This window comes from Macrotis lagotis, chromosome 6, assembly GCF_037893015.1.
Source record: "Macrotis lagotis isolate mMagLag1 chromosome 6, bilby.v1.9.chrom.fasta, whole genome shotgun sequence".
In the NCBI taxonomy this organism is placed as follows: Eukaryota; Metazoa; Chordata; class Mammalia; order Peramelemorphia; family Peramelidae; genus Macrotis; species Macrotis lagotis.
The window spans coordinates 46,147,793-46,157,981 of NC_133663.1; the positions used below are offsets into that span (position 1 = coordinate 46,147,793).

Sequence of the window (10,189 nt, forward strand, 5' to 3'; positions counted from 1 at the left end):
GAACCACCATATTTGGGTTTTCATATCTTGGTCCCTGATGTGGTATATGAAGAAGTAAAAATGACAATAAAAAAGATTAAGATTTATATTGGGAAAGCAGCTAAACTAGACCAAGTATAAACAGAGAAAAATCATAGTGGAGAAGACATAATTTCAAAGGCGTGACAGACAAGTTCTCAAACTATCTTTCAGATAGTTTGAGAATGATAAATGTTTGAAAATGATAAATTACTATTAAAAAGTGCAATCAAGAGGACATTAATAACTAACAATTCACATGGTTATTTCTCATTCTTTAAAAATTTTATGAAAATGAGATCCACAGACATACATATCACACACACACACACACACACACACAGACACACACACACACACACATACAGAGTGAACATATGAGAAGGGGGACAGGTGGCCTTTCATAAACAATTTTATACAGCTATCTCCATTTTTACAGTCACTTAATGGGTTACGAGGTTCAAAATCCTATTGCTTATTTTTTGATTATTTTTAAAACACAATTTACTCAAGAAAGCAAAATGGAACCTTCTTCTCTAGCAAAAAAATATGTTGGTATCTATTACTAAATCAATGGAACAATAAGAATAACTCATTAATAATCCTTTGATTCTCTTTATGAGGTGAGATAAAAGACAATGAACTTAACATTTACCAGAAGTGCTCACTATCATCATGAAGGATGTTTGGTGAATTTAAAGAGGGATTTCAGATATGAAAACCCAAATGTAGTATGATGAAATTACAGTGTCCCAGAAATGCTGCTATTATGAAGGTCCTCCAGATGCTCCTTTGTGGAGTATCCTGGGGCTCCGCACAAAGAACACACTGTCATCTGCAGAGTCTCCCTAATTCAATTCACAATCATTCCAAATGGAACACACTGGAAAAATTAAATGGATAAAGAATCCATTGGACATTGGGCAGCTAGGTGGCACATTGTACAGGGTGCAAGACCTGGTATCAGAAGACTCATCTTCCTGAGTTCAAATACAACCTCAGACACTTACTAACTGTGTGACCCCTGGGCAAGTCACTAAACCCTCACCTGTTTCCTCATCTGTAGAATGAACTAGAGAAGGAAATAGCAAACCACTCTAATAGCTTTGCTAAGAATGGAGTCACTAAAAGTTAGATATGACTGAAAGAACTGACAACAATCAAATGATCTCTAGAGTAATAATATTGCTTAATACCCAAAGGGCACCAGTCAGACTTGGCATATGTAAAGAGGCTGCCACATAACCACGGTGATTTGTCCACAAGAAGTGGTGAAAAAAGATTTTGAAAAAAAGGTCTTGAAAGGACCTTGGAGATTATCAAGTCCAAATGAGACAGAGTTCAACTTAACCTTTGAAAAGTAATTTGCTCAGGATCTTATAGCCAGTCAATAACCATTAACCTTTGGTAATCTACAAATCTAATTTTTTCTGAGGTTTTTCTTCATGCTTTTGATTTTTCTTTTCATTGCTATTTTATTACTTCTGAAGTAAATTTGATCATAATCTCCCCAATCTTCATTTCAAGTGCCCTTTGAATAAATTAGGAACAGTTAAGGGAAGACAGAGTTTTCTCTTGTGAAAAAGTTCCTCAAATTGAGGGGGATTGAATTTTGGTCTATGAAAATAAATATGTGTTAACCTTCTAGAATTTGTCCTAACCAGGAAAAAACATTAAACCTAGAGTTTATCCTAATCAGGGACAAACATTAGAAAAGTTTTGTCCTTAAGAAAAGGTAAAACAGAATTAAGTTAACATACACATATACTGCTATTTCTCTAAGTCTAGAATTATATAGGTGGGGGTGCAAAAGATAGAGAGCCAAACCTCCCCCAAAATGGAGCCCTAAGGTTAGGTTTTTAATAGCCATGTCTAACTGAAATATCATCTCCAGCTTATCCACTCAAAGAAGGGTACAGCTCCCCAACCCAAGAAGGGGCAGGGGCAACTCAGGATGAGGCAGGGAGTCACACATTCCAGTAAAAGGAATGCCCTCTCATTATGCTAAAGACTTTCAAAGACTGAAGGTAGCTGAAGGGGTTATCTTGATGGGATTAAAGCAAGATATTTATAAATTTACAACTGATGCTCTCTCAAAGTACCCTTTACATTTGCTAAATTGGCCTGATTATCAGGAGGCCATTCTTAATCTAAGTGAAAATTGACCTCACTACTAACTCTGCTCTTTAAGACCCAGAAAAATAAATCAAATATATATACACATATATATATTATATATATATGGGGGGCTGTTTGTGTGTGTAGTGTGTATTAAAAGGCAGTTTAGACAACATAAAGAAAAAAATAGCTAAAGGGAAGATTGAGTAATTGAAGAACCAATAAGGGTCTTGGAGAACAATAATGAGACATTAATTCCTCTTCTCTGAATATGTTGTATTGGGTAGCTTGACTTTATGGTCTTCATTTCAAGAGATGGTTCCATTTTGACGGGGAAAGAGAAGTGAAGGATATTTCCAAAAGTAACTGAGCTACAAAATAAAAGACCCCGGTAAAGCTTTTTTTGTTTTTTTTCAGAAGATATTTTAGGTTTTTGAAGCAAAGGAAAATCTGGTATCACAGAAGTTTAGAGAGAAATGGAATGGGGCTTTGACTTGAAGAAACTAAGGACATTTATAAACAGGTTGAATAAGGGAGGAATATTGAAGAGACAAGTAACATTTGTAGAAACAGAATAAAACATTCATCATGATCCAATGAAATGTCCTTCTATTGATAATAGTCCAAGTCTTTGGTTTTAGTTTGTTTGTTTTTGCAAGACAAATGGGGTTAAGTGGCTTGCCCAAGGTCACACAGCTAGGTAATTATTAAGCGTCTGAGGCCGGATTTGAACTCTGGTCCTCCTGACTCCAGGGCCAGTGCTCTATCCACTGCACAACCTAGCAGCCCAATAATCCATTGTCTTAATGCTGTCCACTATCCTCTCTATCCCCAATCAAAATCTACTTTTATTAAAGGGGGCTTTAAACACTTAATTGAATCATTTATTTTATTGTTGTTTAGCCATTTTTTTCTTTTGTATGGACTCTTCATGAGATCTTTTTCAGGTTTCTTGGCAAATATACTGGAGTAGTTTGCCATTTCCTTTTCCACATAAAGGAACTATGACAAATAGAGTTAAGTGACTTGCCCAGGGTCACAAAGCTAGTAAGTGTCTGAGATAAAATTTGAACTCAGGTCCTCCTGTCTGTAGGCCTTTCACTCTATCCACCACACTACCTAACTGCCCATCAATTATATATATATATATATATTTCAGTGTGAACTGAAGACAAGGTGTTATCTTTCCAGGGGAGTATTAATATTTTAAGTCTCTCTCAAATTATAGAATGTAGTGCTTTATTTTTCCTTACAAAAGGCATTTCAGGCTTCTACAAGAGTTAGTAAAGGAATTTCAGGCCCCTGGAGACCTTTCTAGAACTCCGCCATATTCCATCCACAAAGTGCTTGCACGTATCCATCAACACCACATCCTCCCCATTGACCACTCATTTGCCTCTCACATATCATTAAAGTGCAGAATTCAGTGAATCCTTGAAACCACAATTTTCATATGATTTCTTCTAGTTCTGGGATATGTGGGCAGGTGGTTATTTTCATGGTGATTTACTAGACCTCATGAACAGATCTGAATTTCCTCAGTTAACAAAGCTCAGATAGTCATGTCCACAGAGGCCTTACACTAACTCTAAATAGCCTCTTAAATAATATTCTGCAACATTTATCTTCTTCTACCCCCCTCCCATCAATCTTGTAATGAAGCAGCTTTATAATCCTTACCCTTATTTTTAATGAATACTTTATGTCTTTTTAAAAATCTACAAACTAAATCTTTTGGTGTGTAGTGAGTTCTGCCTGGAGCAATATAAAGACATGCAATTATATTGATATGATGATGGAGAGGTGTCCAGGGTACTGCAAACAGTGGCAGTAAATGAAATGCTGCCTTATTTTTCAACACCCCCCCCCCCCAGCACTCAGAAGGAAGTAGCTATTATTAAATTCACTAAATGCTCATGGCCAGGGTGGTTGTTGGAATTTTTAGAGGCATTGTACCATATTTTCCCAAATGTCTTCTCCAAACTGTAGCACAACAGTAAATGATCTCTCCCTATTTGTTCCCAAAGATTTTGCCATTCTGTATATATTCCATTTCTATTAAGCAAGGCATTCCACAACGGCTCCTTCCATTCCATCCTAACCTCTGAAAAAGGAGTTTTGTATTTTATAACAAGGACTGTATTTTTTTTTATTTCTGTTTTTAGTTTTGATTTTGAACTAGATTACCATTGATGTTTGTACAAGGCCCCATATCCCCACAAAATGGTTTTGCTAATAAAATGATATTGAACAATGCACGCTCTATACCAGAGGCCATTTCTTTCTTCAGTTTGGGACACCCACCCCAATATGACAGCAGTCGATGGGAGTTCCTACTTCTTTTCTGAAAAACACTGGCTTCTCTCCCTCTCTTTTCTTCAGACCATCTTTCAGTGCTGATCAATATAATTATGACAATAATACGTTCAGGCCATTGCCAGAATTATACAAACTCTACTTTTGACTGTCATTCATTCCTTTCTCTTGTTCTTAAATTATCCAGTAGTTAATATCAGCTGGCTGCATTTTGGGGTTTTTTTTTTTTTTTGCTTTTGCCCTATTACAGTCAACATTTCAAAGAGCATCTTCAATGTCTAGAAATCAAAAGCTTAAAGGCAGTGATATTTATTTTCAATAATAAATGCTTTACATTCATAGTGGGGGGAGAGCATTGGTCACGTTTTGGGTCAGGCTCCTTTTTTTCTAAGAGACTACAATTTGTGATGCTGCAATGATTTGCATTTTTGTTCCTAATTGAGTCTGCCATTGGTGAAACTCACCACTTCTGGGTGCAATTACTCACTTGTGGGAGCAATTAGATATGAATACAGCTCTTCATGTGCTGCTAATTGTGACCATACAAAAGGAGGCTGGAGAGGAAAATTTGGCTCATCAAGGATTAAGTCTGACTTTAAACATGTGCCAGCTACAACATGGATGAGTGGCATGGACAGGATGCTGAAAATTGTGTCGTTTTTTACATGGCTAAAACATTTCTTATCCTGTCTGCTGAGATGGTATTTTTAGAGGAATCAAGGTGTGATTTATTTAGTGCTTTAAAAAAAAACTAACCAAGAATGCTCTTTAACCATTCAGGTGACACTGAGCTATGCTGACATCAGAGTTTGAAGGGTATCTAATGAAACTCTTTTTACTGAACAGAAAAGAAGGCTGAAGGACTAGAGAAGCTAAGACTTGCCCAAGGTCACACAGCCATAGAAATGAAGTCCTCCGATTCTAACATTCTCTCCCTGTATCATGCTCCCTCCCCAGATTTGCCCATTTGATTGTCTTTACTAATAATTTTAGGACAGCAAGGTGGTACAATGAATAGAGTACTGGACCTAGAGTCAGGAAGACCCATCTTCCTGAATTCAAATCCAACTTCAGATACTCATGAGTTGTGTGACCCTGGGCAAGTCATTTAACCCTGTTTGCCTGAGTTTCCTTATCTGTATTATGATCTGAAGAAGGAAATGGCAAACTATTCCAGTATCTTTGCCAAGAAAACCCCACATAGATTCATGAAGGGTTGGACAGGACTGAAAGAAAAAGACTGAATCATAACAAAATATTTTACATGTATTATTGAGAGTTTTGAGAGTTGAACTCATTTAGATGAACTGATACTCAGAGAGTTTAACTGACTTCCCCATTGTCACCCAGCTAGGAAGTATCTGAAGAGTAGCTAGGCAAATCAAATTTAATAATGTTAACGTGCTTAGTAAAGTGAGTGTCACATAATAGATAACTTTCTTTTTAAACTTGAGAGATTAAATGATTTGTCCATGGTTATAGGATCAAAATTCTAGAGCTGAAAAAAAAAACCTTAGAGGTCATATAAACCAAATTAAACCCCTCTTTGTATAGTTGTAGAAATTGAGAGATTAAGTAACTTACTCAAGATCAGATTCAAAGGCAGTAAGTGTCAAAGGCAGGATGTAAATTTAGGTCCCTTGTCCACACCAGGTTGTTGCTCAAGCCTTTTAAGGTTAGGGTGTCATTGATTATTTTAATCAAGCAGATTGGTTCTTGACACCTTTCTCCAAAATATAATGATGCATCTATTCCTTTAAATAATGATATGCACAGAGGATCCTCCCTCCCTCTTCCTCCATCAGTGGCACTACCCCTTTACAGTTGAATGGGGTAATTCAATGGACTGGAGCATGAGAGCCTATTACCATGACTGTGTTAGGACCAACTCCAGCTGGCAAAATGTAGCAGAGATTGAAAGCAATTATCTTGGGGTTGCCAGACATCCCACATTTCTGGGTTTGTCCTGTGTTTGGCTGCCTTGTCTCATCTTTGAGACTAGACGCATAACGCGGGAGGACAGCTGTAATAGCCGCCAGGCCCTGGTCTGGATCAGTCAGCATCTAGTGAGAGGGTGAGCCTGAAGAGCATCACTTCCCACTCTGAATATTTATCCTTCATCTTCATGAATTAAAGCAGGTAACTCAGGTCTAAAACCCAATCACATACCCAGCCCTGCCAGAAAAATGCTCCATGAACTCAGCTGCTTTCAATACTGAAAGTCCTAGGGCAGGAAGCTGGGTGAGCTGGAGACCAGGCAGAGGATGAAGATGGCCAGGCCAAAGGCTGAGACTGAGAAAGCTTGCAGCATGGTCCATCAGAGGCATCGAGCAAGTCCGTTGGGAGGTTTGTCTTTTGTATTGACTCAAACCAGTTTGAGTTCCTTGGAGCCTTCCCGGTCCTAATCATGCGTGCCATTCTTCTATTTGGACTCCCATGATTCCTCATCACCCCCCTCAGCGCTGTGGACTAAGGCTACACCTCCAGATTCTGGTTGTTTTTCCTGTCTCTGGTTGTCTCTCCTATTTCTAGTCCTGTCTTGTGTCTCTGGTGTCTCCTGCCCCTGGTCCTACTTCCTGCTTATTGCTTAGTAATAATTAATATTCTGGTCTTGTTGTACCCTTAATGGCTGTTTTCTCCCACCAGGACAAGTTATAAGATGTCCTGCTTCAGGGGACGCCAAGTGGAAGAAAAGAGAGAACCATACATTTGTTTACTAGGATTATCCAGATAAATGAAGCTAAAATGGGAGGTTGTGCTTGAATCGACTAAAACAGGAGCCGCCAATCAATAGCTCAGGATCTTCCAACCAATTGAAGAAACTTTTGGATTGGCCAGGTGTATATGCACTTGATAAGTTATCATCTATCTGTTTCCATCAAAACAAAAATGATTTCTTGCCTCTTAATTCATTTCATTTTTACCAAATATTCAATAAGTGTTTATTATTTGAAAAGTAACTGACTAGGTGTTAGATCAAAAGAAACTATTGAAAGTTCAATGGATGTACAAACTATTTTATGTTCCAAAACATCTTTTTTACCATGTCACTCCCCTGATTTTTTTTGATAGCTCCCTCTTGGCCTCTAGAATAAAATACAAATTCCTTTAATAGGCATTTAAAGTCCTTCAATATGGTGTCAGTATGCATTTTTCAAGGCTGATTAAACATTACTTTCTCTCTTTTAAGTTTTAGCCAAGGGAACTTTCTTGTTGTTCTCATAAAGGACGTTCCATCTCCCTCCTCTGCAGAAACTGTTCCTCAGGCCTGGAATGCCCCTTTTCCTCACTTGTACCTCTCAGAGGTCTCTCTAAAGCTCAGTTCAAGGCCTGTCTCATTCAGGAAGGCTTGGAGATCCCTCTAGTTACTAGTGTTTTTCTCCCTCCACCTTCAACATCTCACCTAGGTGATGCAGTGGATAGAGCACTAGTCTTGGAGTCAGGAGGATGGGAGTTCAAATCCAGCCTCAGACACTTATTAGCTGTGTGGTCAGCTCCAGTCAAACTGATTCCTACTGGATTTAGATGGTTCTGGAGGAGAAAGTGAGGCTGACAACTTTATAGCACATTCTCCCCCTCACTCAAAATCCAATTCATGTGTTTCACCTCTCCGATGTTGTGGTCTTCTTTGAAAATGAAGCACAGGGCAGCTAGGTGATGCAGTGGATAGAGCACTGGCCCTGGAGTCAGGAGTACCTGAGTTCAAATCCGGCCTCAGACACTTAATAATTACCTAGCTGTGTGGCCTTGGGCAAGCCACTTAACCCCATTGCCTTGCAAAACCTAAAAAAAAGAAAATGAAGCACAACCATTAATGTTTTCTCTTTGCATTTCCTTATCTGTATGCAAGGGTTGGGGCTGATTGAGTAAATCAAACCATTTCACCCCATTTAAAATAAGTGATTATATGCTATATCCTGATACCTTAACCAAGTGAAACTAGTTTAAGTCACTCAGTCTATCATAGTATGTGTGCATGTGGAGGGTAGGATAGGGTGGGGTGGGAGGAAGGAACCCTTGATCACCTGAAGTTGACATTGCAAGGGAAATGTGTACCAACTGCAGAAAATGGGCAATATCCTATGGAAGACTAAAAATCCAGGACTCAATAAATTCCAGCAAGTGGAGAGGAAAGTGTTCTAGCTAAGCACAGGAGAAGAAGTCCATGGAGGCTGGGATAGGAGCAATCTCTGGTCCAATTTCTAAGCTTAACTGGAAGAGATCTCCATGAATTTCACAAGTTCAGAGGTCTCGCCATCTTCTAATCCCCATTTTAATAGCATCCTGGATCAGTGAATAGCAGGGTCAGCCTTAGTAATCAAAGACTAGATGTAGATTCTCAGATCTAGGAAGAGACCGGCAGAGAAGTTTCAGGTTCTAGAAAAAGGACTTCCAGAGTTTGCCGCTCATGCTTGAATCTCAGCCCACTTTTCTCTGAATTCTGTATGTGTTTGTGAGGCTGTCACTGTAAAAATATACATATATAGGTTGTATGTTTACATATATACACTTTGCATTTACTAATCTGTATGTGAGTGTTGGGGTCTATTGAGTAAAGTTTTTATAAGTAAAAGTATAAAGATTTATATAAGTATAAATATTTTATAAGTAAAATGTTGGACCCACTACCCTGTAGAGTAAAAGACCTTTCTAAAAGTTAAATCAGAATGGGTGGTAGTATCCTCAGTAGCAATAGGAAAGTTAGGAATAAGGGATGATTTGGAGACAGTTAATGAATTCAGTTTAGGCCATGGACATCCGTTTTGAGATGTGTAACTGGCAATTCAAGATGAAAGACTGGAGATCAGCAGAGAGGTTAAGATAAATAGATCTGAGAATCATCAGCACAAAAATGATAGCTGAATCCATGGGAACTGAGCAGATAACCAAATGAAATAGTATATAAAAAGAAGAGGGCCCAGGACAGAGTCCTATGGGACACCCAAGGCTAACAGGTATAACTTGGCTGAAGATCAAGCAAGAGACCAAGAAGAGGTCAGAAGGGCAAGAGAAGAAAAAGGAGAGAGTGGTCAGAAAAAGCTGAAGAGAAAAGAATATCAAGGAGAAAGGAATGTTTAATAGTGTCAAGGGTTGTAGCAATGAAGCACACCAGTGGCAACTTGTGAACTGCGGCATTAAATAAGGACTTAAATCCCTCACGGCTACACCCGAAGTCCTGGAAGGATAAAGCAGTGGTCTGTTGATGAATGTTTAACAACCAGCCCTCTGAAATCACAACACACTTTCTTTTTCTTTTCCCACTTTCAGGTCCAGTCTGCATTATTAACATTTTTCTTCATCATTTTAAGTCTAGACAATCAACAAAATAATAAATCCATCTTGATTTTCAACTTGTCAATCTCCAAGGCATATTTGCTCTTGTTGAAAATTTTAAAAACAACTCTCCCCCACTACAAGCTGGCTCCGGGATATTTCTGATGTGTAGCGACTAGACTTAGGGAGGATAGACATTGCGATGGGCGTCTGAAAATATGTGGGATATGTACATATTGTATTCCTCAATAAAAATTCTGTGAAACCAGAAACAGCCCGAGATGGATAGAAACTCCCCTATATGCAAGTTGCCTATTTGCATGGCGCACGATGTTTTGTGACCCTACAAAAGTCATTTTAATTCAAAAGTCACTTCAATTCAAAATGTTTGATTCACATAGTATTTTGAGGGATTGTTATGAAATGAAGCAGGGCATAATAACTCCAGCATATGTTAATTCTT

The 10,189-nt window shown here is 38.4% G+C and overlaps 1 long non-coding RNA gene across 1 annotated transcript in view; it reads left to right on the forward strand.

The window, feature by feature from the left end:
• LOC141491632 (uncharacterized) overlaps window positions 1-7,523 on the forward strand; it is a 147,517-nt gene extending 139,994 nt beyond the window's left edge. The window contains exon 3 of the long non-coding RNA XR_012469675.1: window positions 7,099-7,523. This is a non-coding gene — a long non-coding RNA (uncharacterized LOC141491632). The remainder of the gene's footprint in view (window positions 1-7,098) is intronic.
• Window positions 7,524-10,189: the final 2,666 nt, after the last annotated feature.